This window comes from Pristiophorus japonicus, chromosome 12, assembly GCF_044704955.1.
Source record: "Pristiophorus japonicus isolate sPriJap1 chromosome 12, sPriJap1.hap1, whole genome shotgun sequence".
Classification (NCBI taxonomy): Eukaryota; Metazoa; Chordata; class Chondrichthyes; family Pristiophoridae; genus Pristiophorus; species Pristiophorus japonicus.
In genome coordinates this window covers 101,118,796-101,146,517 of record NC_091988.1, presented here as the reverse complement: position 1 = coordinate 101,146,517, position 27,722 = coordinate 101,118,796, and the positions used below count along the sequence as shown (strand labels likewise).

Below are 27,722 nucleotides of genomic sequence, written 5' to 3'. Positions count from 1 at the left end.
TTCTTGCACGAGTACACACAAATCTCTCAGAACACCAACCTTTTAAAGGTTTCTCACCATTTAAAAAATTTCTGTTTTTCTATTCTTCCTACCAAAGTGAATAACCTTACATTTCCCTACATTATACTCCATCTGCCACCTTACTGCCCACTCACTTAGTCTATATATATCGCTTTGCAGACTCTTTGAAGTCGAAACTGGTTATGGCCGTATTTGAGGAGGTGTCACTGCCTGAGTGCTGAATTTAGCGGTGGGCGTTAGGTGTGGCCTCAAATTGCTAAATTCAGAGGTGCATCTTGGCACCTCTGCCAAAGACCCCACTCAATTTTTGCCGGTGCGTGGACGCCACTTGCCCTCGACGATAGGCATTTGCTGCCTACCGCCGGCAATAACAGGCGGCGTACACAATCCAATTTTGACCCCTTGTGTTCTCCTTACAGCTTACTGTCCCACCTAGATTTGTGTCTGTAATGCATTTGTTTCATGTGTCCTTTGCTTAAGAATTCATAGCAACACATTGCTATTAAGAACTAGTTGGTTTATTAACAAAGGTTTCACAATCATGCTACACATTACCAGTTCATCCACTAGGCTCACAAATGCATACCTCATCGTGGATGACCTAGACCCAACTGACTGGGGTTTTATTGAGTCTAGCTACTCACAATGCAACAGCTCTACAACTATTTTTTAGTTGAAACGTAAATCAAGTGCCCCTTTTTAACTGGGTGCAATAAAACCAACAAATAAACAAATTTACTTTTTACTGCAAACTTAAATCAAATTATGCACTCCAGTCCCTCCGGCGCTCACCTCTCGCGAAAGGCCGCGAGCGTACCAGTGGACACCGCGTGCTCCATCTCAAGAGACACCCTGGCTCGGATGTAACCGCAGAAGAGAGGCAGGCGTCGGGCTGAACAATCCCCTCAACCACTCGCTGCCTGGACCGGTTCATGGCCACCTTGGCGTGCCCACCTTGGCAGTCCTAAGAGGAGGCCTTCCGACCTGCTCACTCCCCTCTGCACAGGGTGCCCAAAGATCAGGAGTGTGGCACTGAAGTGCAACCAGAATTTGAGGAGCAGCCCCTTCAAATATTGGAAGAGGGGTTGCAACCTCACACATTTAACATATATGTGGAACACGGACTCCTCCAGACTGCAGCAATTGCAAGCGGCCTGGGAGTCCGTGAACCGAATTAAAAACTTATTGCGCAGGACTGCTCCATGCAACACCCTCCAGGCCAAGTTCCCAATAAATAAAGGGAGGACTCCCACATAGAGAGCACTCCATTGAGGATCCCTGTCTCCTCCGGACGGCAAGATGGTACGCCATGGCATGTCCGGACGGCAGATGAAGATGGCAAGGTGAAGAGTGTGCAGGAGCAGCCCGTACAGGAATCCCCTCCGCGCAGCAACAGCTCTACAACTATTTTTGTTGTATCTGTAAACAAGTGTCCCCTGGCTAAAAGGGAGGGGGGGGAGCGCACTAAAACCGGCACAATAAATAAATTAAACTTTAGATATTAAAATCAAATTAAAATTTGGTTGCCGGGGGTGATGATGCACTCCAGTCCGTCCGGCGCCCACCTCTCGCGGAAGGCCGCGAGCATACTGGTGGACACCACGTGCTCCATCTCCAGGGCCACCCTGGCTCGGATGTAACCACACAACAGCTCTACAACTCTTTTAGTTGTTAACTAATAATCAAGTGCCCCCTGATTAAAGGGGGGGAACACACCAAAACTTTTCAAATAAGTGCTCCTTTGTTTTTTTTCAAAGTTTTTTTCCGGGGGCATCGAGAGGCAAATTATACAAATGCCCCCCAGCTAAAAGTGGGGGGACACTAAAACGGGCAATTAAACAAATGAAACTTTAAGACAAATAAAATCAAATTAAAATTTGGTTGCTGGGGATTAGAATGCACTCCAGCCCCCCAATCTGGGGGACACTCCAGACACTTAACTGGCCCTTTTTTTAAATAATTTTTTTTTGTTTTTTTTTTGTTTTTTTTTGTGATTTTTTGGGGGGGCATTAAAACCATATAATTTACAAGTGCCCCCTATAAAAATGGAGGGGGACACGAAAAATCCGGCAATTAAAACAAATTAAACTTTAAAATATATAAAATGAAATTAAAATTTGGTTGCCGGGGTGATGATGCACTCCAGTCCCTCCGGTGCCCACCTCTCGCGGAAGGCCGCGAGCGTACCGGTGGACACCGCGTGCTCCATCTCCAGGGACACCCTGGCCCGGATGTACGCAACAGCTCTACAACTCTTTTAGAGGAGACAAATAAACATTAGGTCAAGTGACCCCCGATCTGGGGGACACTCCAAACATTTCGCAAGGCCCTTTTTGTTTTGTTTTTTAAAATATTTTTGTAGATTTTTTTGTGGTTTTTTTGGGGGCTCTAAAACCATAATTTACAAGTGCCCCCTATAAAAGGGGAGGGGAACACTAAAAACCCAGCAATTAAAACAAATTAAACTTTAAAACATAAAATCAAATTAAAATTCGGTTGCCGGGGGTGATGATGCACTCCAGTCCCTCCGGTGCCCACCTCTCGCGGAAGGCCACGAGCGTACCGGTGGACACCGCATGCTCCATCTCTAGGGGCACCATGGCCTGGATGTATGCAACAGCTCTACAACTCTTTTGTTGCAAAACAAAAACAATTAAATTAAGTGCCCCCTTATTAAAGGAGGGACACACACCAAACAGTTTTCAAGTGCCTTTATTTGTTTTTTTTTCCAACAGCTCTACAACTCTTTTGTTGTCCAACAGCTCTCCAACTCTTTTGGAGTAAAACATAATTAACATTAAATCAAGTGCCCCCTAATCTGGGGAACACTCCAGCCACTTTTCAACTGCCTTTTTTTTTGTGTTTTTTTTTGTTTTGTTGTTTTTCCAACAGCTCTACAAACCTGTGAGTATACACACAGGTGCATATATTACAGTATCGTTAGCAAATGTGGAGACAATACACTCATCTAGGTCATTAATATAAATTGTAAATAGCTGAGGCTCCAGCAGTGATCCTTGCAGCATCCCACTAGTTATAGCCTGCCAACCTGAAAAAGACCAGTTTATCCCTACTCTCTGTTTTCTGTCCGTTAACTAATTCTATGTCCATGTTACAATATTACCTCCAACCCCATGATCCCTTATCTTGTGTAATAACCTGTTATGTGGCACCTTATCGAATGCCTTTTGGAAATCCAAATATACTACATCCACTGGTTCCCCTTTATCTACCCTGCCGATTACAGCCTTAAAAAACGCTAATAAATTTGTCAAACACAATTTCCCTTTCATAAAGCCATGTTGACTCTGCAGAATGATGTTATAATGATGATAGTAAGAGTTTCTACAGGTACATAAAAGGGAAAAGAATGGCTAAAATAAATGTTGGTCTCCTGGAGGATGAGACAGGGGAATTAATAATGGAGAACTAATAATGGAGAACAGAGAAATGGCAGAGACGTTGAACAAATATTTTGTATCGGTCTTCACGGTAGAATACAATAAAAACATCCCAATGATGGGTAATCAAGGGGCTATAGGTAGGGAGGAACTTAATACAATCACTATCACTAATGAAGTAGTACTAGATAAAATAGTGGGAGTAAAGGTGGACAAGTCCCCTGGACCTGATGCCTTACATCCTAGGGTCTTACGAGAAGTGGCTGCGGAGATAGTGGATGCATTTGGTTGTCATCTACCAAAATTCCCTGGATTCTGGGGAGGTCCCAGCAGATTGGAAAACATCAAATGTAATGCCACTATTTAAGAAAGGAGGGAGACAAAAAGCAGGAATCTATAGACCAGTTAGCCTAACATCTGTCATTGGGAAAATGCTGGAGTCCATTATTAACGAAGCAGTAGTGGAACATTTGGAAAAGCATAATTCAATCAAGCAGAGTCAGCATGGTTTTATGAAAGTGAAATCACATTTGACAAATTTGCTGGAGTTCTTTGAGGATGTAACGAGCTGGGTGGATAAGGGGGAACCAGTGGATGTGATGTATTTGAATTTCCAAAGGCATTTGATAAGGTGTCACATAAAAGGCTACTGCACAAAATAAAAGCTCACGGGGTTGGGGGTAATATATTAGCATGGAGAGAGGATTAGCTAGCTAACAGAAAACAGAGTCGGGATAAATGGGTAATTTTCCGGTTGGCAAACAGTAACTAGTGGGGTGCCGCAGGGATCGGTGCTGGGTCCTCAACTATTTACAATCTATATTAATGACTTGGATGAAGGGACCAAGTGTAATGTAGCCAAGTTTGCTGATGATACAAAGTGGGAAAGCAAATTGTGAGGAGGACATACAAAATTTGCAAAGGGATATAGACAGGCTAAGTGAGTGGGCAAAAATTTGGAGTATAATGTGGGAAAATGTGAGGTTATCCACTTTGGCAGAAATAATAGAAAAGCAAATTATAATTTAAAAGGAGAAAAATTACAAAGTGCTGCAGTACAGAGGGACCTGGGAGTCCTTGTGCATGAAATACAAAAAGTTAGTATGCGGGTACAGCAAGTAATCAGGAAGGCAAATGGAATGTTGGCCTTTATTGCAAGGGGATGGAGTATAAAAACAGAGAAATCCTGCTACAACTGTACAGGGTATTGGTGAGGCCACACCTGGAATACTGCATGCAGATTTGGTCTCCGAATTTAAGAAAGGATATATTTGCATTGGTTCAGAGAAGGTTCATGAGGTTGATTCCAGAGATGAGTGGGTTGACTTATGAAGATAAGTTGGAGTAGGTTGGGCCTATACACATTGGAGTTCAGAAAAATGAGGTGATCTTATTGAAACATAAGATAATGAGGGGGCTTTACAAGGTGGATGCAGAGAAGATATTTCCTCTGATAGGGGAAACTAAAACTAGGGGACATCATCTTAGAATAAGGGGCCGCCCATTTAAAACGGAGATGAGGAGAAATTTCTTCTCTCAGAGCGTTGTAAATCTGTGGAATTCTCTGCATCAGAGAACTGTGGAGGCTGGGTCATTGAATATATGTAAGCCAGAGGTAGACACATTTTTGAGCGATAAGGGAGTAAAGAGTTATGGGGAGCGGGCAGGGAAGTGGAGCTGAGTCCATGATCAGATCAGCCATGATCTTATTGAATGGCGGAGCAGGCTCGAGGGGCCAAATGGCTGACTCCTGCTCCTATTTCTTATGGTCTTATTGCCCATCCCTAATTGCCTTTGAGATGGCCGCCTTGAACCGCTGCAGTCCGTGTGGTGAAGGTGCTCCCACATTGCTGTTAGGGAGGGTGTTCTAGGATTTTGACCCAGTGACAATGAAGGAACAGCGATATAGTCCCAAGTCAGGATGGTGTGTGACTTGGGGGGAACTTGGAGGTGGTGGTGTTCCCATGCACCTGCTGCCCTTGTCCTTCTAGGCAGTAGAAGTTGCGGGTTTGGGAGATGCTGCTGAAGAAGCCTTTGCGAGTTGCTGCAGCGTATCTTGTAGATGGTACACACTGCAGCCACGGTGCGCCGGTGGTGGAGGGAGTGAATCTTTATGGTGGTGGATCGGGTGCCAATCAAGCGGGCTGCTTTGTCCTGGATGGTGTCGAGCTTCTTGAGTGTTGTTGAAGCTGCACTCATCCAGGCAAGTGGAGAGTATTCCATCACACTCCTGACTTGTGCCTTGTAGATGGTGGAAAAGTTTTGGGGAGTCAGGTGAGATACTCGCCACAGAATACCCAGCCTCTGACCTGCTCTTGTTGCCACAGTATTTATGTGGCTGGTCCAGTTCAGTTTCTGGTCAATGGTGACCCCCAGGAAGTTGATGGTGGGGGATTCGGCAATGGTAATGCTGTTGAATCTCAAGGGGCAATGGTTAGACTCTAGCGTGTTGTAGATGGTCATTGCCTGGCAATTATGATGGAGGGAAGGTCATTGATGAAACAGCTGAAGATGGTTGACCCGAGGACACTGCCATGAGGACCTCCTGCAGCGATGTCCTGGGACTGTGATGATTGCCCTCCAACCACCACAACCATCTTCCTTTGTGCTAGGTATGTCTCCAGCCAGTGGAGAGTTTTCTCCCGGATTCTCATTGAGGTCAATTTTACGCGGGCTTCTTGATGCCACACTTGTTCAAATGCTGCCTTCACGTCAGGGGCAGTCACTTTCACCTCACCTCTGGAATTCAGTTCTTTTGTCTAAGGCTGTAAAGAGATCTGGGGCCGAGTGGTCCTGGCGGAACCCAAACTGAGCATCGGTGAGCAGGTTATTGGTGAGTAAGTGTCGCTTCATAGACCTGTCGACAACACCTTCCATCACTCTGCTGATGAGTGAGAGAAGACTAATTGGCCGTATTGGACTTGTCCTGCTTTTTATGGTCAGGATTTGTCGGCTTTTAGTCCCATTAATTTCTCCAGTTCTATTTCTTTACTATTACTATTTTCTTTAAGTTCCTCATGCTCCCATGATCCTTGGTTCCCCACTATTTCTGAAATGTTTTGTGTGTATTCAGATGCAAAGTATTTGTTTAATGTTATTCCCCATTATAATTTCTCCTGTCTCTGCCTGTAAGGGACCCACATTTGCTTTCGCTATTCTCTTCCTTTTTACATACCTATAGAAGTTCTTACAATCTGTTTTTGTGTTTCTTGCTAGTTTACTTTCATATTCTATTTTCTCTCTCTATCAATTTCTTCGTCATTCTTTGCTGAGTTTTTAAATCCTCCAATCTGGGCATTATCACATTGCTGTTTGTTGGAGCTTGTTGTGCACAATTCCGCCACGTTTCCATCGTGACTACATTTCAAAAGTACTTAATTGGCTGTAAAGCATTTTGTAACATTCTGAGTTTATGAAAGGTGCTATATAAATACAAGTCTTTCTTACTGTCACTTCATAGAAGGTTATAGTACAGAATCAGGCAAGTCAGCCCATCAAGTGCCCACTGACGGTTTTACCCACCTGAGCATCCTTGTCTAATCTTGCTGTACTGCTTTCTCCCCGTGCCCTTTAGCATATTTCTCTTTTTAAAACAAATGTTTTTTTGTTTTAAAATATGTAATGGGCTCTGCTTCAGCAGCACTTGCTGGCAGAGAATTTTACATTCTAACCTCCCTCCATGAAGGGTTTTTTGAACATTGCCTTGAATTTTGCCTTTCTCATTACCGTCTCTATAACTAGTGGAAACAATCTATCATCATCGAAGCTGTAATATTTTATGATGCTATTTAATCTATCATAAACCTTTATAATTAGGTCACCCCTTAATCCCACAGTTGTAGTGAAATAAGATCGAATCTCGTCTGTACTCTACACTGCACCTTTTCCAGTGCTTTTATATAATTCCTAAAATATAGTACCCAGAACTGCAACAGGTGGCCTAAAAGTTTGCATAAATTCAACACGAGCTCCTTGCTATTGTATTCAATGGCTCTGGATACGGAACTGAAGAATTAGTGATTTAGCAGCAGTGACACAATTGGCCTGTGACCCCAGAATGGTGACAGGAAATACCAGTGAGTGCTCCTGCTCCAGATTGCTATTCTATTGCCTCTGCTAGAAAGTGCGTACATACAGGCCTCGTTTGGGGGCACGATCAGACTAGGTTGTGGTACCCTCCACAGTCAAATAGACTGGCGAAACTCAAACATGAACAATGGGCATTTGTGTGAGGTACTGTATGGTGATCTGTGCACATGGATCTGTAACCCAGTCAGCACCTTCAGGAGAGGAAGGAAGAAAAAGGCAGCAGGTTAAATGTAGAGCCTGTTTACTGTCTAGCAACCGCTATTCAAGAAAGGAGGGAAAGAGAAAACAGGGAACTACAGGCCAGTTAGACTGACATCAGTCGTCGGGAGATTGCTGGAATCCATTATTAAGGAAGTGGTATCAGGGCACTTCATAGAAACATAGAAAATAGGTGCAGGAGTAGGCCATTCGGCCCTTCTAGCCTGCACCGCCATTCAATGAGTTCATGGCTGAACATGCAACTTCAGTACCCCCTTCCTGCTTTCTCGCCATACCCCTTGATCCCCCTAATAGTAAGGACTTCATCTAACTCCTTTTTGAATATATTTAGTGAATTGGCCTCAACAACTTTCTGTGGTAGAGAATTCCACAGGTTCACCACTCTCTGGGTGAAGAAGTTTCTCCTCATCTCGGTCCTAAATGGCTTACCCCTTATCCTTAGACTGTGACCCCTCATTCTGGACTTCCCCAACATTGGGAACATTCTTCCTGCATCTAACCTGTCTAAACCCATCAGAATTTTAAACGTTTCTATGAGGTCCCCTCTCATTCTTCTGAACTCCAGTGAATACAAGCCCAGTTGATCCAGTCTTTCTTGATAAGTCAGTCCCGCCATCCCGGGAATCAGTCTGGTGAACCTTCGCTGCACTCCCTCAATAGCAAGAATGTCCTTCCTCAGGTTAGGAGACCAAAACTGTACACAATACTCCAGGTGTGGCTTCACCAAGGCCCTGTACAACTGTAGCAACACCTCCCTGCCCCTGTACTCAAATCCCCTCGCTATGAAGGCCAACATGCCATTTGCTTTCTTAACCGCCTGCTGTACCTGCATGCCAACCTTCAATGACTGATGTACCATGACACCCAGGTCTCGTTGCACCTCCCCTTTTCCTAATCTGTCACCATTCAGATAATAGTCTGTCTCTGTCCCACTAGTCACTGCCTGCCATTCTGACAAGTCCCCATTTACTCCTACTCTTTGCTTCCTATCTGACAACCAGTTCTCAATCCACGTCAGCACACTACCCCCAATCCCATGTGCTTTAACTTTGCACATTAATCTCTTGTGTGGGGCCTTGTCGAAAGCCTTCTGAAAGTCCAAATATACCAGATCAACTGGTTCTCCCTTGTCCACTCTACTGGAAACATCCTCAAAAAATTCCAGAAGATTTGTCAAGCATGATTTCCCTTTCACAAATCCATGCTGACTTGGACCTATCATGTCACCTCTTTCCAAATGCGCTGCTATGACATCCTTAATAATTGATTCCATCACTTTACCCACTACTGAGGTCAGGCTGACCGATCTATAATTCCCTGTTTTCTCTCTCCCTCCTTTTTTAAAAAATGGAGTTACATTGGCTACTCTCCACTCGATAGGAACTGATCCAGAGTCAATGGAATGTTGGAAAATGACTGTCAATGCATCCGCTATTTCCAAGGCCACCTCCTTAAGTACTCTGGGATGCAGTCCATCAGGCCCTGGGGATTTATCGGCCTTCAATCCCATTAATTTCTCCAGCGTCGAGGAGGTCCGTTGGAGAGGCCTATAAAAGGCACAGCAGGGAGTCCGGGGCCCAGCGTCGAGGAGGTCCGTTGGTGAGGCCTATAAAAGGCACAGCAGGGAGTCCGGGGCCCAGCGTCGAGGAGGTCCGTTGGAGAGGCCTATAAAAGGCACAGCAGGGAGTCCGGGGCCCAGCGTCTAGGAGGTCCGTTGGTGAGGCTGATAAAAGGCACAGCAGGGAGTCCGGGGCCCAGCGTCGAGGAGGTCCGTTGGTGAGGCCTATAAAAGGCACAGCAGGGAGTCCGGGGCCCAGCGTCGAGGAGGTCCGTTGGAGAGGCCTATAAAAGGCGAGCCGGTACAGCTACAGGGGGAAGGCAAAAAAGAAGTAGAAAGAAACAGAAAGGTGACATCACAGCCAAGGGGGTAAGTGATTGGCTGGTGATTGATGAGTAGTTTTTCTTTTTTCTCTTCTATAACAGTGAGTAAACTTTAGCATTGTTGTTGCTTATTTAAGGGTTAAGTCATGGCAGGACAGCTCGGTCACGTGTTATGCTCCTCCTGTACCATGTGGGAACTCAGGGACGCTTCCGGTGTCCCTGACAACTACGTGTGCGGGAAGTGCATCCGCCTGCAGCTCCTGACAGACCGCATTGCGGCACTGGAGCTGCGGGTGGATTTACTCTGGAGCGCCCACGATGCTGAGAATGACGTGAATAGCACATTTAGTGAGTTGGTCTTACCGCAGGTAAAGGGTACAGAGCCAGATAGGGAATGGGTGACCAACAGGAAGAGCAGTGCAAGGAAGGTAGTGTAGGGGCCCCCTGCAAAACAGATACACCGCTTTGGATACTGTTGGGGAGGATGACTCATCAGGGGAGGGCAGCAGCAGCCAAGTTCATGGCACTGTGGGTGGCTCTGCTGCACAGGAAAACAGGAAAAAGAGTGGGAGAGCTATAGTGATAGTGGTGTCAATTGTAAGGGGAATAGATAGACATTTCTGCGGCCGCAACCGAGACTCCAGGATGGTATGTTGCCTCCCTGGTGCAAGGGTCAAGGATGTCTCGGAGCAGGTGCAAGACAATCTGAAAAGGGAGGGTGAACAGCCAGTTGTCGTAGCGCATATAGGTACCAACGATAAAGGTAAAAAACGGGATGAAGTCCTACAAGACGAATTTAGGGAGCTAGGAGCTAAATTAAAAAGTAGGATCTCAAAAGTAGTAATCTTAGAATTGCTACCAGTGCCAAGTGCTAGTCATAGCAGGAATCGCAGGATAGCTCAGATGAATACGTGGCTTGAGGAGTGGTGCATGTTAAGTCCTGACTCTAATGTACTGACTTACACGAGACACATACTGAAGTCAAGGTCACTCAGGACCTGCACCTTTAATTCACAGCTCTCCAGTGCTGCACTTGCCTGAGACCTCCTTTTATATACCTCAGTAATGTGAGATACATGACAGTGCAGAAGGGAGGGATTCAAATTCCTGGGACATTGGAACCGGTTCTGGGGAGGTGGGACCAGTTCAAACCGGACGGTCTGCATCTGGGCAGGACCGGAACCAATGTCTTCGGGGGAGTGTTTGTTAGTGCTGTTGGGGAGGAGTTAAACTAATATGGCAGGGAGATGAGAACCTATGCAGGGAGACAGAGGGAAGTAGAATGGGGGCAGAAGCAAAAGATAGAAAGAAGAAAAGTAAAAGTGGAGGGCAGAGAAACCTAAGGCAAAAAGCAAAAAGGGCCACATTACAGCGAAATTCTAAAGGGCAAAGTGTGTTAGAAAGACAAGCCTGAAGGCTCTGTGCCTCAATGCGAGGAGTATTCGGAATAAGGTGGATGAATTAACTGCGCAGATAGCAGTTAACGGATATGATGTAATTGGCATCACAGAGACATGGTTCCAGGGTAACCAAGGCTGAGAACTCAACATCCAGGGGTATTCAACATTTAGGAAGGATAGACAGAAAGGAAAAGGAGATGGAGTGGCATTGCTGGTTAAAGAGGAAATTAATGCAATAGTAAGGAAGGACATTAGCTTGGATGATGTGGAATCGGTATGGGTGGAGCTACGGAATACCAAGGGGCAGAAAACGCTAGTGGGAGTTGTGTACAGACCACCAACAGTAGTAGTGAGGTTGGGGACAGCATCAAACAAGAAATTAGAGATGCATGCAATAAAGGTACAGCAGTTATCATGGTGACTTTAATCTACGTATTGATTGGGATAACCAAACTGGTAGAAATGCGGTGGGGGAAGATTTCCTGGAGTGTATTAGGGTTGGTTTTCAAGACCAATATGTCGAGGAACCAACTAGGGAGCTGGCCATCCTAGACTGGGTGATGTCTAATGAGAAAGCATTAGCAATCTTGTTGTGCGAGGCCCCTTGGGGAAGAGTGACCATGGTAGAATTCTTTATTAAGATGGAGAGTGACTTAATTCAGAAACTAGGGTCTTGAACTTAAGGAAAGGTAACTTCGATGGTTTGAGACGTGAATTGGCTAGAATAGACTGGTAAATGATACTTAAAGGGTTGACGGTGGATAGGCAATGGCAAACATTTAAAGATCACATGGATGAACTTCAACAATTGTACATCCCTGTCTGGAGTAAAAATAAAATGGAAAAGGTGGCTCAACCGTGGCTAACAAGGGAAATTAAGAATAGTGTTAAATCCAAGGAAGAGGCATACAAATTGTCCAGAAAAAGCAGCAAACCTGAGGACTGGGAGAAATTTAGAATTCAGCAGAGGAGGACAAAGGGTTTAATTAAGAGGGGGAAAATAGAGTATGAGTAGAAGCTTGCCAGGAACATAAAAACTGACTGCAAAAGCTTCTATAGATTTGTGAAGAGAAAAAGATTAGTGAAGACAAACGTAGGTCCCTTGCAGTCGGATCCAGTTGAATTTATGATGGGGAACAAAGAAATGGCAGGCCAATTGAACAAATACTTTGGTTCTGTTTTCTCGAAGGAAGACACAAATAACCTTCCGGAAGTACTAGGGGGACCGAGGGTCTAGTGAGAAGGAGGAACTGAAGGATATCCTTATTAGGCGGTAAATTGTGTTAGGGAAATTGATGGGATTGAAGGCCGATAAATCACCGGGGCCTGATAGTCTGCATCCCAGAGTACTTAAGGAAGTGGCGCTAGAAATAGTGGACACATTGGTGATCATTTTCAAACAGTCTATCGACTCTGGAGCAGTTCCTATGGACTGGTGGGTAGCTAATGTAACACCACTTTTTAAAAAGGGAAGGAGAGAGAAAGCGGGTAATTATAGATCGGTTAGCCTGACATCAGTAGTGGGGAAAATGTTGGAATCAATTATTAAGGATGAAATAGCATCGCATTTGGAAAGCAGTGACAGGATCGGTCCAAGTCAGCATGGATTTAAGAAGGGGAAATCATGCTTGACAAATCTTCTGAAATTTTTTGAGGATTTAACTATAGAGTGGACAAGAGAGAACCAGTGGATGTGGTGTATTTGGACTTTCAAAAGGCTTTTGACAAGGTCCCACACAAGAGTGCAAAATCAAATCACATGGTATTGGGGGTAATATACTGACGTGGATAGAGAACTGGTTGGCAGACAGGAAGCAGAGAGTCGGGATAAACGAGTCCTTTTCAAAATGGCAGGGAGTGACGAGTGGAATGCCACAGGGCTCAGTGCTGGGACCCGAGCTATTTACAATATACATCAATGATTTAGATGAAGGAATTGAGTGTAAATATCTCCAAGTTTGCAGATGACACTAAACTGGGTGGCGGTGTAAGCTGTGAGGGGGACGCTAAGAGGTTGCAGGGTGACTTGGACAGGTTAGGTGAGTGGGCAAATGCATGACAGATGCAGTATAATGTGGATAAATGTGAGGTTATCTACTTTGGGGGCAAAAATGGCGGCGGATTCGGAAAAGGGGAGGTGCAACGAGACCTGGGTGTCATGGTTCATCAGTCATTGAAAGTTGGCATACAGGTACAGCAGGTGGTGAAGAAGGCAAATGATATGTTGGCCTTCATAGCTAGGGGATTTGAGTATAGGAGCAGGGAGGTCTTACTGCAGTTGTACAGGGCCTTGGTGAGGCCTCACCTGGAATACTGTGTTCAGTTTTGGTCTCCTAATCTGAGGAAGGACGTTCTTGCTATTGAGGGAGTGCAGCGAAGGTTCACCAGACTGATTCCTGGGATGGCTGGACTGACATATGAGGAGAGACTGGATCAACTGGGCCTTTATACATTGGAGTTTAGAAGGACGAGAGGGGATCTCCTAGAAACATATAAGATTCTGACAGGACTGGACAGGTTAGATGCGGGTAGAATGTTCCCGATGTTGGAGAAGTCCAGAACCAGGGGACACAGTCTTAGGATAAGGGGTAGGCCATTTAGGACTGAGATGAGGAGAAACTTCTTCACTCAGAGAGTTGTTAACCTGTGGAATTCCCTGCCGCAGAGAGTTGTTGATGCCAGGTCATTGGATATATTCAAGAAGGAGTTACATATGGCCCTTACGGCTAAGGGGATCAAGGGTTATGGAGAGAAAGCAGAAAAGGGGTACTGAGGGAATGATCAGCCATGATCTTATTGAATGACGGTGCAGGCTCGAAGGACCGAATGGCCTGCTCCTTCACCTATTTTCTATGCTTCTATCAAGATCCACAGTGCGGGCCTGGACAACGTGGACCACTTCCCATAGCTCGGGAGCCTCTTATCAACAAGGGCAGATATTGACGACGAGATTCAACACTGCCTCCAGTGCACCAGTGCAGCCTTCGGCCGCCTGAGGAAAAGAGTCTTTGAAGACCTAGCCCTCAAATCTGCCACCAAGCTCATGGTCTACAGGGCTGTAGTAATACCATCCCTCCTTTATGGCTCAAAGACATGATCCATGTACAGTAGACACCTCAAGTCGCTGGAGAAATACCACCAACGATGTCCCCGCAAGATCCTGCAAATCCCCTGGGAGGACAGACGCACCAACGTTAGCGTCCTCGACCAGGCTAACATCCCCAGCATTGAAGCACTGACCACACTCGATCAGCTCCGCTGGGCAGGTCACATTGTTCGCATGCCTGACATGAGACTATCAAAGCAAGCGCTCTACTTGGAACTCCTTCACAGCAAACGAGCCAAAGGTGGGCAGAGGAAACGTTACAAGGACACCCTCAAAGCCTCCCTGATAAAGTGCAACATCCCCACCGACACCTGGGAGTCCCTGGCCAAAGACCGCCCTAAGTTGAGAAAGTGCATCCGGGAGCCGCTGAACATCTCGAGTCTCATCGCCGAGAGCATGCAGAAATCAAGCGCAGGCAGCGGAAAGAGCGTGCGGCAAACCAGTCCCACCCTCACTTACCCTCAACGACTGTCTGTCCCACCTGTGTCAGAGACTATGGTTCTCGTATTGGACTGTTCAGCCACCGAAGAACTCATTTTAAGAGTGGAAGCAAGTCTTCCTCGATTCCAAGGGACTGCCTATGGTGATGATGTACAGTTATAGCAGGACTTCTCTGCTTTTATACTCTATCCCCCTTGCAATAAAGGCCAACATTCCATTTGCCTTCCTGATTACTTGCTGTACCTGTATACCAACTTCTTGTGTTTCATGCACAAGGACCCCCAGGTCTTTCTGTACTGCAGCACTTTGCAATTTTTCTCCATTTAAATTAGAATTTGCTTTTCTATTATTTGCTGGCCTTGCCAGCGACACCCACACCCCAGGAACAAATTTTAAAAAAATGCCTTGGACATGATGGCCATATGTCCAAAGTTTTAAAAGAGGTGGATACAGAGATAGTGAATGCATTGGTTTTGATCTTAGAAGAGTCCTTGCGAATACGATGGTAGCAAATGCAAACTCGCTGTTCAAGAAAGGAGGGAAAGGGAAAACAAGGAACGACAGACCAGTTCGCCTGACATCAGTAGTACAGAAAATGCTCGAACCTATTATTAGTACTTGGTATCATGCAATGTTCCGTTTCTTTTTTTGCTGCATGGTCCGTTTAAGTGAGCTCCAGATCGCGGTGCAGCCACAGAAACGTTGGTATCAGGCCACTTAGAAAATCATAATATGATTGGGCAGCATTAACACGGATTTATGAAAGGGAAATCGTGTTTAACAAATCTGTTTTTTGAAGCTGTAGCTAGCAGGTTAGGTACGGGTGAACCAGTGTTACTGGATTTTCAAAAAACATTCAATAAGATGCCACAGAAGAGGTTGTTACACAAAATTAGGACTCATGGGATTGGGGGCAATATACTTGAATGGATTGAGGATTGGTTAATGGACAGAAAACAAAGACTGGGAATAAATGGGTTATTTTCGGGTTGGCAAACAGTAACTAGTGGGGTACCACAAGGATTGGTGATTGGGCCCCAGCTATTTGCAATCTATATCAGTGACTTAGATGAGGGGACCGAGTGAAATGTTTCCAAGTTTACTGACCATTCAAATCTAGGTGGGAAAGTAAGCTGTGAGGTGGATGCAAAGAGACTGAAAAGTGATACAGACAGGTTAAGTGAGTGGGCAAGAATGTGGCAGATGGAATATAACGTGGGGAAGTGTGATGTTGTCTCGGCTAAAAGGTACAGCAAGCAATTAGGAAAGCAAATGGTATGTTACCTTTATTACAAAGGGATTTGAGTATAAGAGTAAAGAAGTCTTACTGCAATTATACAGGGCCCTGGTGAGACCACACCTGGAGTATAGTGTACAGTTTTGGTCTCCTTACATAAGGAAGGATATACTTGCCATAGAAGGAGTACAATGAAGGTTTACTAGACTGATTCCTGGGATGGGGGGGTGGGGGTGGGGGGTTGTCCTATGAGGAGAGATTGAGTAGACTAGGCCGATATTCCCTCGAGTTTAGAAGAATGAGAGGTGATCTCATTGAAACATATAAAATTTTTAAGGGGCTTGACGGGGTAGATTCTGGTATGCTAGTGTCTCAGGATAAGGAATTAGCCATTTAGGACTGAATTGAGGAGAAATATCTTCACGCAAAGGGTTATGAATCTTTGGAATTCTCTACCCCAGAAGGCTGTGGATGCTGAGTCATTGAGGACATTGAGGGAATCAAGGGATAATGGGGATATTGCGGAAAGGTGGAATTGAGATAGAGTATCAGTCATGAATGTATTGAAAGGCCTACTCCTGCTTGCATTTGTTATGATCCAATCTGTTTTTAGTGATGTTGGTTAACGGTTAACTAAACATCTGCCCCCCCGGTCATCAAAATCCACAGCGCGCGCACGGCCTTGGACAATGTGGACCACTTTCCATACCTCGGGAGCCTACTATCAGCAAGGGCAGACATCGATGACGAGGTCCAACACCGCCTCCAGTGCACCAGCGCAGCCTTCGGTCGACTGAGGAAGAAAGTGTTCGAAGATCAGACCCTCAAATCTGCCACCAAGCTCATGGTCCACAGGGCTACCCGCTCTCCTGCATGGCTCAGAGACGTGGACCATATACAGTAGACACCTCAAATTGCTGGAGAAATACTGCCAACGTTGTCTCCGCAAGATCCTACAACTCCCCTGGGAGGATAGACGAACCAACGTCAGTGTTCTCTATCAGGCCAACACCCCCAGCATCGAAGCACTGACCACACTTGATCAGCTCCGCTGGGCAGGCCACATGTCTGACACAAGACTCCCAAAGCAAGCGCTCTATTCGGAACTCCTACACGGCAGGCGAGCCCCAGGTGGGCAGAGGAAACATTTCAATTTCACCTTTAAAGCCTCCCTGATAAAGTGCAACATCCCTACTGACACCTGGGAGTCCCTGGCCAAAGGCCGCCCTAAGTGGAGGAAGAGCACCCGGGAGGGCACTGAGCACCTCGAGTCTTATCGCCGAGAGCATGCAGAAATCAAGCACAGTCCCACCCTCCCTTACCCTCAACGACTGCCTGTCCCACCTGTGACAGGGACTGTGGTTCCCGTATTGGACTGTTCAACCACCTGAGAACTCGCTTTTAGAGTGGAAGCAAGTCTTCCCCGATTGCGAGGGACTGCGTATGATGATGACTGGCCAGGAGATCGGGGAGCACTCCCCTGCTTTTCTTCGAATGGCGCCATGGGATCTTTTACATCCACCTGAGAGGGGGCAGATGGGGCCTTGATTTAACGCCTCATCCGAAAGATGGCACCTGTGACAGTGCAGCACTCCACGTTTACACATCAGTGCTGGATTTAACAGACTACAAGCGTAATCCACCAGCCTCCAATTGCAAATATGAATACATTTCTAAGAGAAACGTAGCCTTGCTCTCTCTGGGACACGAGTTTGGAAGATGGGGCGGTTTTGGTGCACATGCGCAGTATTAGCGAGAATGCCGCACTACAACTCCCACAATGCTCAGGGCGCTGCACACAGCTGCGTGATGACGTCACTGTGCGTGGCGCGGCCGCCGCCATTACTGGCTGTCTGTGATCGCGGCGCGGAGCGGAGCGGCCGGGGCCCGAGTCTGAGAGCCACACCGAGCGCAACACCGCCGGGGAGCGAGGTGAGCACCGGGAGCCGCAGCAGCGGGGCCTCTGGCCGGGGATCCGGCCGGCCAGACCGCATGGGGCGCGGGCGGAGCTTCCCCCCGGAGCCGGGCGGCGGGAGCGGGGCCTGGCGCGGACCCGGGGAGGCGGTAAACACAGAGCCGCCACACGTGGCTCCGACCGTTCACTGAGGGGGTTCGCCGACCCAGCCCGGGGCAGGGCGAGAGCGAAAGGGGCTCCCGCCATCGGGGTCACAGCCTGCGAGGGGAAAGGCGGGGGGCCAGGAGGAGGAGGAGGAGCCTGTGGAGGGGGGCAGAAGGAGGAGGGGCCTGTGGAGGGGGGCAGAAGGAGGAGGAGGAGGAGGAGGGGCCTGTGGAGGGGGGCAGAAGGAGGAGGAGGAGGAGGAGGAGGGGGAGGGGCCTGTGGAGGGGGGCAGAAGGAGGGGAGGGGCCTGTGGAGGGGGGCAGAAGGAGGCGGAGAGCCTGTGGAGGGCGGCAGAAGGCGGAGGAGGGGCCTGTGGAGGGTGGCAGGAGGAGGAGCGGCCTGTAGAGGTGGCGCCTGGAGGAGGAGGTGTGGGCTGTGGAAGGAGGAGAGGCAAGAGGAGGAGGTGTCTGCTGAGTGGGCAGGAGGAGGTGGGGCCTGTGGAGTGGGCAGGAGGTGGAGGGAGAAGGAGGGGGGCCTATGGAGGGGCGAGGAGGAGCCGCCTGTGGAGGGGCAGGAGGCGGAGGGACATGAGGAGGGGCCTGGGGAAGGTAAAGGGGGGGGCCTGTGGAGGGAGGAGGAGGAGCCTGTGGAGGGAGGAGGAGGAGCCTGTGGAGGGGGCAGGAGGAGGAGGTGTCTGCGGACTGGGCAGGAGGAGGTGGTGCCTGCGGAGTCGGCAGGAGGAGGAGAGGCATGTGGAGGGGGGAGGCGGAGGAGGGGGGCAGAAGGAGGCGGAGCAGGGGCCTGTGGAGGGGGGCAGAAGGTGGAGGAGGAGGAGGGGCCTGTAGAGGGGGGCGGAAGGAGGAGGGGCTTGTGGAGGGGGGAGGAGGAGGAGCCTGTGGAGGGCAGCAGAAGGCGGAGGAGGGGCCTGTGGAGGGGGCAGGAGGAGGAGGGGCCTGTAGAGGTGGCGCCTGTAGGAGGAGGAGGTGTGGGCTGTGGAAGGAGGAGGTGGGGCCCGCAAGTGGGCAGGAGGAGGTGGGGCCCGCGGAGTGGGCAGGAGGAGGAGGGTCCTGTGGAGGGGCGAGGAGGAGCCGCCTGTGGAGGGGGCAGGAGGCGGAGGGACCTGTGGAGTGGGGTATGAGGAGGGGCCTGGGGAAGGAGGAGGGGGGTGGCCTGTGGAGGGAGGAGGAGCAGCCTGTGGAGGGTGCAGGAGGACGTGTGGAAGGAGGAGGAGGTGTCTGCGGAGTGGGCAGGAGGAGATGGGGCCCGCGGAGTGGGCAGGAGGTGGAGGGAGAAGGAGGGGGGGGCCTGTGGAGAGGCGAGGAGGAGGGGGCAGGAGGCGGAGGGGCCTGGGGAAGGAGGAGGCGGGGCCTGTGGAGGGGGGTGCCTCTGGAGGGTGCGGGAGGAGGAGGGGCCTGTGGAGGGGGCAGGAGGAGGGGCCTGTGGAGAGGTGCAGAAGGAGGTGGAGGGGGCAAGAGGAGGAGGGCCTGTGGACGGGGCAGGAGGAGGAGGGGCCCGCTGAGTGGGGAGGAGGGTGCAAGAGGGGGGGGGCCTGTGGATAGGGTGGGAGGAGGGGGCAGGAGAAGGGGGTGGCATGTGGAGGGGGGAAGGAGGAGAAGCCTGTGGAGGAGGCAGGATGAGGGGTTGTGTGGAGGAGGAAAGGGGATCTGTGGAGGGAGGGGAGGGGCCTGAGGAGGAGGAGGCTGTGAATGGGGCAGGACGAGGCTGTGAATGGGGCAGGAGGAGGCTGTGAAAGGGGCAGGAGGACGGCCCTGAAAAGGTGGGGTAGGAGGAGGAGCCTTGTAGATGGGACAGGAGGCGGGCCCTGAACAGGGGCAGGTGGAGGAGAGGCCTATGGAGGGGAGGAGGAGGAGGAGCCTGTGGGTGAGAGGAGAGGTGGGGGAGATGAGTGTCTCGAGGAGAGGGGGACAGCCCCTAAAGGGAGAAGAATGAGACAAAGAATTCACTTCAGGGGAATGGGGAGGAACGAGAAGCAGGATTGGAGAAAGTTCTCAGCGGAATGAAAGGGACTTGTTTGAGAATAGGAAGCATGCAGGAAAACAGACCCTGGATGGACATTCTTTTGCTGAAGCTTTGTTCATGGGGGCAGATCGACCCTCCAGCAGCAGCCTGGGGGCCCTGAGTGGCACCCTCTCTCCCTCGCATCCGGTTATTCGAAGGCAAAGAGAATGGAGGTCTGGAAGACTGCTCATCTGCTGGTTTGTTAGTGCTGCAGTGATCTGTGGCAGTACGATGAGCCACTGTCCCGGTTTGACATGGGCACAGCTTCAACATCTCCCTCCACTGGCTGGCAACGTTCCATGAAGTCTATGTTGGGTACAGTTGGGCCAAACAGAACTCCGTGGGGCAGGAGGTTCTGAAGATGCTGTTAATGTTGCACTCCGACTCTTTATCTAAGTGTTATTGAAAGCAACTTGTTCTTTCCCAGGTTTTGATGCTAAGTAAACCCAATGAAGCTAATTTTCTAATTAACACCATTGTGTTTGTCTTATGAGCTGTAAAGGTACTAATTTGCTCACTGTTTTCATTTTTTTACCAAAATGCAGGGGAGGAAAACCTCAATAGCTACATGTAATGCACTTGTGCAGCTTAGTGATATGGCACACAAGATGAAGGGCCTGCCACCTGTGTCCCCTTGAGGGGGTGTGGCAGTGACTGACATGGAGAGGCTTTTATCTAACTTTTGACCTTGTTTAGTGCTGAGCTCCGAGTTCAGGGCAAGTCCCACTGTTACTTGCACCGCAGAGGCTGATGAGACGGGTCTAAACAGCCAACTTGCCCTTGTCCCCCTCATCAGTGCCAGTGAGAATGGGACGTGCCCTGAGCTTGGGACTGAACAATGTCCTCCCTCCCCCTCTCGTGCAGATTTACAGTGGCTCTGCTTTCACGTGCCATTTATTGGCGGGGGAGGTAAAATGTGGAGAGCCTCATTATTGGAAATGGGCCAATTGGTAGAGCTGTGCCAGGTGATAAACGACACTTCTGTCCCAGATTACTTACTTTTAGACTACACAATAGTTTTGGGCAAGCTTGCTGAAATACAAGTATATAAAGTTAAAGGGAGTTGGCGATAATTCGAGCTGCACTTTACTAGCAGCACTGGATTGACAGTCTGTGTCTCCAGCATTCAGTCTTTGCTTTCCATCATGGGGTAGTGGAGAGTGGGCTGCTGCTTGTTGAGCAATCTTGTGAATGGAGAATTTCTTGGTGTGAGCTGTGCTCTTGTTTATTTCCAACGGTTGCTGGCAGTAGTATGTTCTGTGTGTACAGGCTGTGCCCTGTGACGTGTGTTAGCTTTGACTTGACAGAAGTTGCAAATAACGCTGTTGAGATTAGCATGCTGCTACACAGCTGTGCTGGCACTAAGGTGCAGGGGGCTGAGCTCTCCCTGCATCTGTGATGTTCAGTAACCCTTGCTATACCATGTGTCTGGTTCATAAAGATAACATTTTCCTCCCCTGCCCCCTCCTGTTCTTCTCCAAAATGGGCAAAGAAAGACTTGCATTTATATAGCGCCTTTCACGACCACTGGACGTCTCAGAGCGCTTTACAGACAATGAAGTACTTCTGAAATTTAGTCACTGTTGTAATGTGGAAAATGCCGCAGCCAATGAGCGCACAGCAAGCTCCCACAAACAGCAATGTGATAACCAGTTCATCTGTTTTAGTGATGTTGATTGAGGGATAAATATTAGTAAGGACACCAGGGATAGCTCCCCTGCTCCTCTTCAAAATAGTGCCATGGGATCTTTTGCGTCCACCTGAGAGAGTAAACGGGGCCTCGGTTTAACATGTCATCTGAAAGGCAGCACCGCCGACAAGGGTGTGAGTAGCTGAGGCTTGCAGACCAGAACAGTTTCAGGGTTTGTTCCCCAGATTTTGCTGCATTATCTGATCTCCGCTGGGGCAGTGGTGGGGGAAGAGAACACCGGCCAATGTTCCAGCTCCTGACTCCTGCTGGAAGTGCGTGTGTGTTTGTGAGAGAACAGGAGGTGATGGCTGTGAAGCTCTTGCAGTCAAAATACTCTTAACACTAGATCCAAACTGCCGTCAGTCTCTTCAGAGGGAGGGGTAATTAAAATAAGCTGATGGGTCTCACGGTGGCTATTCAGCAACTCACTGCTCAGGGATTTAGCCTTTGCATATAAACAGATTGTGAGCAGCCCTGACATGTAATGGGATTGGGAAATTAGCTACAAATTAAAAGAGGTGAAGGGTAGTTTAGATTTAACAAATTCACAAGGGAGTACCTGACAAAAACATTTGTTAAAGGGTTATGTGAGGTATCATTTTATATTTCCTAGACACTGGCTACAGTGGACTTTTCTGGTCCTGTCCATCTTTATGTTCCTGCAAAATGTGCATCTGATCCAGAGCTGTGACAGTCTGCCTGTGGTGGTTCTATTTGGCTAACCCAGAGTTTCCTGTGCTTCGAAGGTGCTCGTGGGCGGGTTTTATTATAAATAATACTTCCAGGGAAGAGGGGGCATTGACTGCCTGTGGCCCAGAACCAGAAGTAACACTGCTATAAAAGTTGTACACTTCCAGATAATACATAAAAAGCTGCATGCATGTTGGTCTGATTATGCACTGGGTTTCTTGCAGTGCAGTGTGTTTGTGAAACCAAACTTTGCAGCTGGTCTCCCCTTTGCAGATCAGTTGGAACAAGGGCAGTCCATCAGTGACATCTGCCACTGCACCATACTTTGTATGGGGAAGTGGAGTTGAGATGCGGGTGGATGAAAATGTACTTATCGTTTACTGGCCACGCTTGCGTTGAAGAGAGCAGTGCTTGCGGAACATTAGGGCTACTTCTGTACTCTATGCGGTGTGGGGGGGTGGGGGCGCTGCTGGTGAGAATCGGCTATGCAGGTTATGTTAACTCAATGTCCGTGAGCAATTGAACTCTCCAAACAGGCAGCGAAGCTTTGTTGTTGAACTTGGTAAGAAAGTATTTAGTGTGCCAACAGAACAAAAGTGCACTTTATTTTTAGCCAGCAAAGTGACTGATGGATTCTCCATTTGATGTGCTACCAGGGCCCCTGGAATTCACTGGCACCTCAAGTCCCCAAAATTGGGCAATAACCCCAGCCAAAATCTGCAGCATGTCAGAGACGTCACAACAATTTGCACTTGTGTTACCACCCTCTGCTGATGAATCAGTACTCTTCCATGTTGAACACCATTTGGAAGAGGCACTGAGGGTAGCAAGGGCACAGAATGTACTCTGGGTGGGGGATTTTAATTTCCATCACCAAGAGTGGCTTGGTAGTACCACTACTGACCGAGCTGACAGAGTCCTGAAGGACATAGCTGCCAGACTGGGCCTGCAACAGGTGGTGAGAGAACCAACACGAGGGGAAAACATACTGGACCTCGCCCTCACCAATCTACCTGTCACAGATGCAATCTGTAACCTCATGGCCCGGCATATCCCTCACTACCATTACCATCAAGCTAGGGGACCGGGTACAATGAGGAGTGCAGAAGAGCATGTCAGGAGCACCACCAGGCATACCAAAAAATGAGGTACTAACCTGGGGAAGCTGCAACACAGGACGACATATATGCTAAACAATGGAAGCAACATGCTATAAACAGAGCTAAGTGATCCCACAATCAATGGATCAGATCAAAGCTTTGCAGTCCTGTGAATGGTAGTGGACCATTGAACATCTAACGGCAGGAGGAGACTCTATGACTATCCCCATCCTCAATGATGGCGGAGCCCAGCACGCGAGTGCAAAAGACAAGGCTAAAGCAGCATCCATCCTCAGCCAGAAGTGCCGAATGGATGATCCATATCGGCCTCCTCTCAGAAGCCAGTCTTCAGCCAATTTGATTCACCCCACGTGATATCAAGAAACGGCTGAGCGCACTGGATACAGCAAAGACGATGGGCCCTGAAAACATACCGTCTGTCGTGCTGAAGACTTGTGCTCCAGAATTAGCCGTGCCTCCAGCTAAGCTGTTCCGGTACAAAAAGCAGGACAAATCCAATCCGCTCAATTACCGCCCCATCAGTCTACTCTCAATCATCAGCAAAGTGATGGAAGGTGTTGTCGACAGTGCTATCACCAATAACCTGCTCACTGATGCCCAGTTTGGGTTCTGCCAGGACCACTCTGCTCCAGACCTCATTACAGTCTTGGTCCAAACATGGACGAAAGAGCTGAATTGGTGAGGTGAGAGTGACTGCCTTCGACATCAAGGCAACATTTGACCGAGTGTGGCATCAAGGAGCCCTAGTAAAACTAGTCAGTGGGAATCGGGGAACATTCTCCACTGGCTGGAGGCGTACCTAGCACAAAGGATTGTTGGAGGTCAATCATCCCAGCCCCAGGACATCGCTACAGGAGTTTCTCAGGGCAGTGGGCTGTTAACATGCGAGTGTCTAACCACTGCTCCATGACATTCAACGGTATCACTATCACCGAATCCCCACCCACCAACACCCTGAGCAGAAACATAACTGGACCAGCCACTCTCATATTGTGGTGACAAGAGTCGGTCAGAGGCTAGGTATTCTGTGGCGAGTGTCTTACCTCCTGACTCCTCAGAGCCTTTCCATCATCTACAAGGCACAAGTTAGGAGTGTGATGGAACACGCTCCACTTGCCTGGATGAGTGCAGCTCCAACAACACTCAAGAAGCTCGACACCACCCAGGACAAAGCAGCCCGCTTGATCGGCACCCCATCCACCACCTTAAACATTCACTCCCTCCACCACCGGCGCACCGTGGCTGCAGTGCGTACCATCTACAAGATGCACTGCAGCTTCTTCGACTGCACTTTCCAAACCCGCAACCTCTACCCCCTAGAAAGACAAGGGCAGCAGGTGCATGGGAACACCATCAACTCCAAGTTCCCCTCCAAGTTACACACCATCCTGACTTGGAAATATATCACCGTTACTTCATCGTCGCTGGGTCAAATTCCTGGAACTTGCTAACAGCACTGTGGGAGCACCTTCACCACACAGACTGCAGCGGTTCAAGTAGGCTACTCACGGCCACCTTCAAGAGGGCAATTAGGGATGGGCAATAAATGCTAGTGACGTCCACATCCCATGAACGATTAAAAGAAATACTATCTTCCAACACAAAAAAATGTTCTAAGGTGCTTCAGAGGTGTAATTTAAAAAAACGCTGAGCTAAAGATGGAGATATTAGAAGGGGTGGGCAAATGCTCGGTCAAAGAATGGGGGTTAAGTATGGTCGGAAAGGAGAAGAGGGAGGAATTGGGGTTCAGGGAGCGAGTTCCAGAACATCCCGAGATACTTCACGAGCGTAATCTGAAGGCACAGCCACTGATGCTGAGGGAGGTATGGATGTTCAAGAGTCAGAGAAACGCAGCTCTCAATAGATGTTTAACATACTGTATAACAGCACTAATCTACTGGCTTTTTAAAAAAAAATGTGGATTTTGCTCATCTAAAAGCAGCTCAGACCCTCTTATACTGGCGTCAATGGAATATTTCCACTGCCAGTTCCCAAAATGTGGCTCACGTGCAACTGGTGGCAATCCCAGTGTAAATCTGCCGAATTCCAGCTGTCTGGAAGAGATGCTCTTTGACCGATTATTTGCATTTATATAGCGCCTTAAAATGGGAAAACGTCCCGAGATACTTCACAAGAGCGTAATCGGGCAAAATTTGACAGGATATCCCAAAGTACATGACAACCAGTGAATTACTTTTTAAATACAGTCACTTGTTTAGGCAAGCGTGGCAGCCAGCTTGGATATCAAGGTTTCCTCAAAGGCAAATCAGATGAATGACCATTTAATTGTATCTTTTGATGCTGTTGGTTCAGAGGGAATGTTCCCCAGGACACCGGGAATACTCCCTACTCTTTCAAATAGTGTCGTGGGATCTTTTATGCCCACGAGTAGGCAGACAGGGCTTCGGTTTGACGTCTAATCTGAACGACGGTACCTCTCAGTACCACAGTACCACAGCCGAGATGAAATGCTCAGGTCTTGGAGAGTGTCTTGAATCCACAATCTTACTGAGTAAACTGACATGGATATTGCTTGCTGTACAGTTCCAGTGGAGAAACTTAAGGAAGGAAAATGAGATGAGGTGGCAGAAAATTCTACGGAACTGACTGATGTACTACTCGCTTAACTATGGTTCGTGTTTTATTAATGGAGACCTGAAATATTGTAGAGCTGTTGGCTGACTCAAGTGTGACGACAATTAGCGTGCTTTTATACAGGTCTGTACTTGGCCTAACCTGTGGAGTTTGCTGTGATCTGCACGGTTCTGCAGTGGTTTTTTACCCTTAATATGAAGGTTTTTTTTATTGTTGCCTGTTTTCTCCCCTCCCAATGATGCAGACTTCTGCTGGGGCCTCATTCCAGAGGGAACAGGCTGCTCTTTAGTACCTCACCCAAGTGACCATTCTTCATGTGTAAATTTTGGCACGCTACTTAACTGTGGTAGGAGGGGTTTCATTGCTGAGCCGGATCCTGCTCCCATCTGACATCCACACACACGTTCATTTCAGTAGGAGTTGCTGGACAACAATCTGGAGTGGAAGCCCTGGCTAATTAAAGTATTTTGCAGGAAGCGGATGATGTGAAGGTTACACTAAAAGAGGAGAGGGAAATTACGGACAGGATAGTAATAGAAAGAGACGACGTACTAAGAAGATTAGCATGACTGAAAGTTGGTAAGTCACCTGGTCCGGATGGAATGCATCCTAGGTTGCTGAAAGAAACAACAGTAGAAATAGCAGAGGTATTGGTCATGATCTTTCAATCCTGATTGGATACAGGAGTAGAGGTGGAAGATTGCTAATGTTACACCACTATTCAAGAAAGGGGAGGGGGAATAAACCAGGAAACGACAGGCCAGTCAGCCTAACATCGGTGGTGGGGAAGTTCTAGAAAACCATTATCAGGAACAAAATAAATGTTAATTCGGAAAGGTGTGTGTTAATCAAGGAGAGACATGGATTTTTAAAAAGACAAAATATGTCTGACTAATTTGATTGAATTATTTGAAGTAATCGAGAAGATTGATCAAGGTAGTGCAGTAGATGGTGCATATGTGGACTTTCGGAAGGCATTCGAAAAAACACACAGCAGTCTTGTTAAGAAGATAGAAGCCCATGGAATTAATGGGAAAATGATGGTACGGATATGAAATTGGCTCAATGAGAGGGAAGCAGAGGGTGGTGGTTGGTTGTTTTTCAGACTGGGAAGTGCTTTGCAGTGGTGTTCCCCAAGGGTCAGTTTAGGGTCCATTACTCTTTTTTTTAAAAACTTTTTTTAACATTTGTATAAACGACCTAGACTCGGGTGTAGGGAGGAGCATTATAAAGTTTGCAGGTAATACAAAACTTGCAAAGTAGTAGATGGTGATGAAGATAGTTGTAGACTTCAGGATGAAAGACAGGGTGGTTAAATGGGCAGAAGCATGGCAGATGAAGTTCAATGCCGAGAAGTGTGAAGTGATGTACTTTGGGAGGACGAGTATGGAAAGAGCCTACTATAAGTGGCACAATTTTGAAAATTGTAGATGAGCAGAGAGACCTTGGTGTCGACACACACATCCTTAAAGGTGTTGATATTTGATGTCTCCAAGAAAAGAGGAGACTAATTGATGTCTTGTTACTGACTGCTCCATTTTGATCGGGGTGGAGGAGCGGTGAGTGATCAGGGCCCAGAAGAGGCAAGGGCCCAGGGGCAGCACAAGCCAGCCCACACTGCGATCTATGGATAGTAGGAGCATGTGTGCGCACTAGGGCTATGCAGCAGAGCAGGTCTCCATTTGTCTTGGTTAACCCTTGCCACTGGACCAAGACCTAGTTCTGTCAAGCATGTGTGGTGGCTGGTGTGCAA

At 48.1% G+C, this 27,722-nt stretch overlaps 1 protein-coding gene across 4 annotated transcripts in view; it reads left to right on the top strand.

Moving 5' to 3' along the window:
* The first annotated feature begins 17,626 nt into the window (after window positions 1–17,626).
* LOC139277396 (DDB1- and CUL4-associated factor 1) overlaps window positions 17,627–27,722 on the top strand; it is a 126,850-nt gene continuing 116,754 nt past the window's right edge. For all 4 annotated transcript variants that reach the window (XM_070895810.1, XM_070895809.1, XM_070895808.1 and 1 more), the window contains exon 1: window positions 17,627–17,727. The gene's annotated coding sequence lies outside the window, so the exon portion shown is untranslated. The remainder of the gene's footprint in view (window positions 17,728–27,722) is intronic.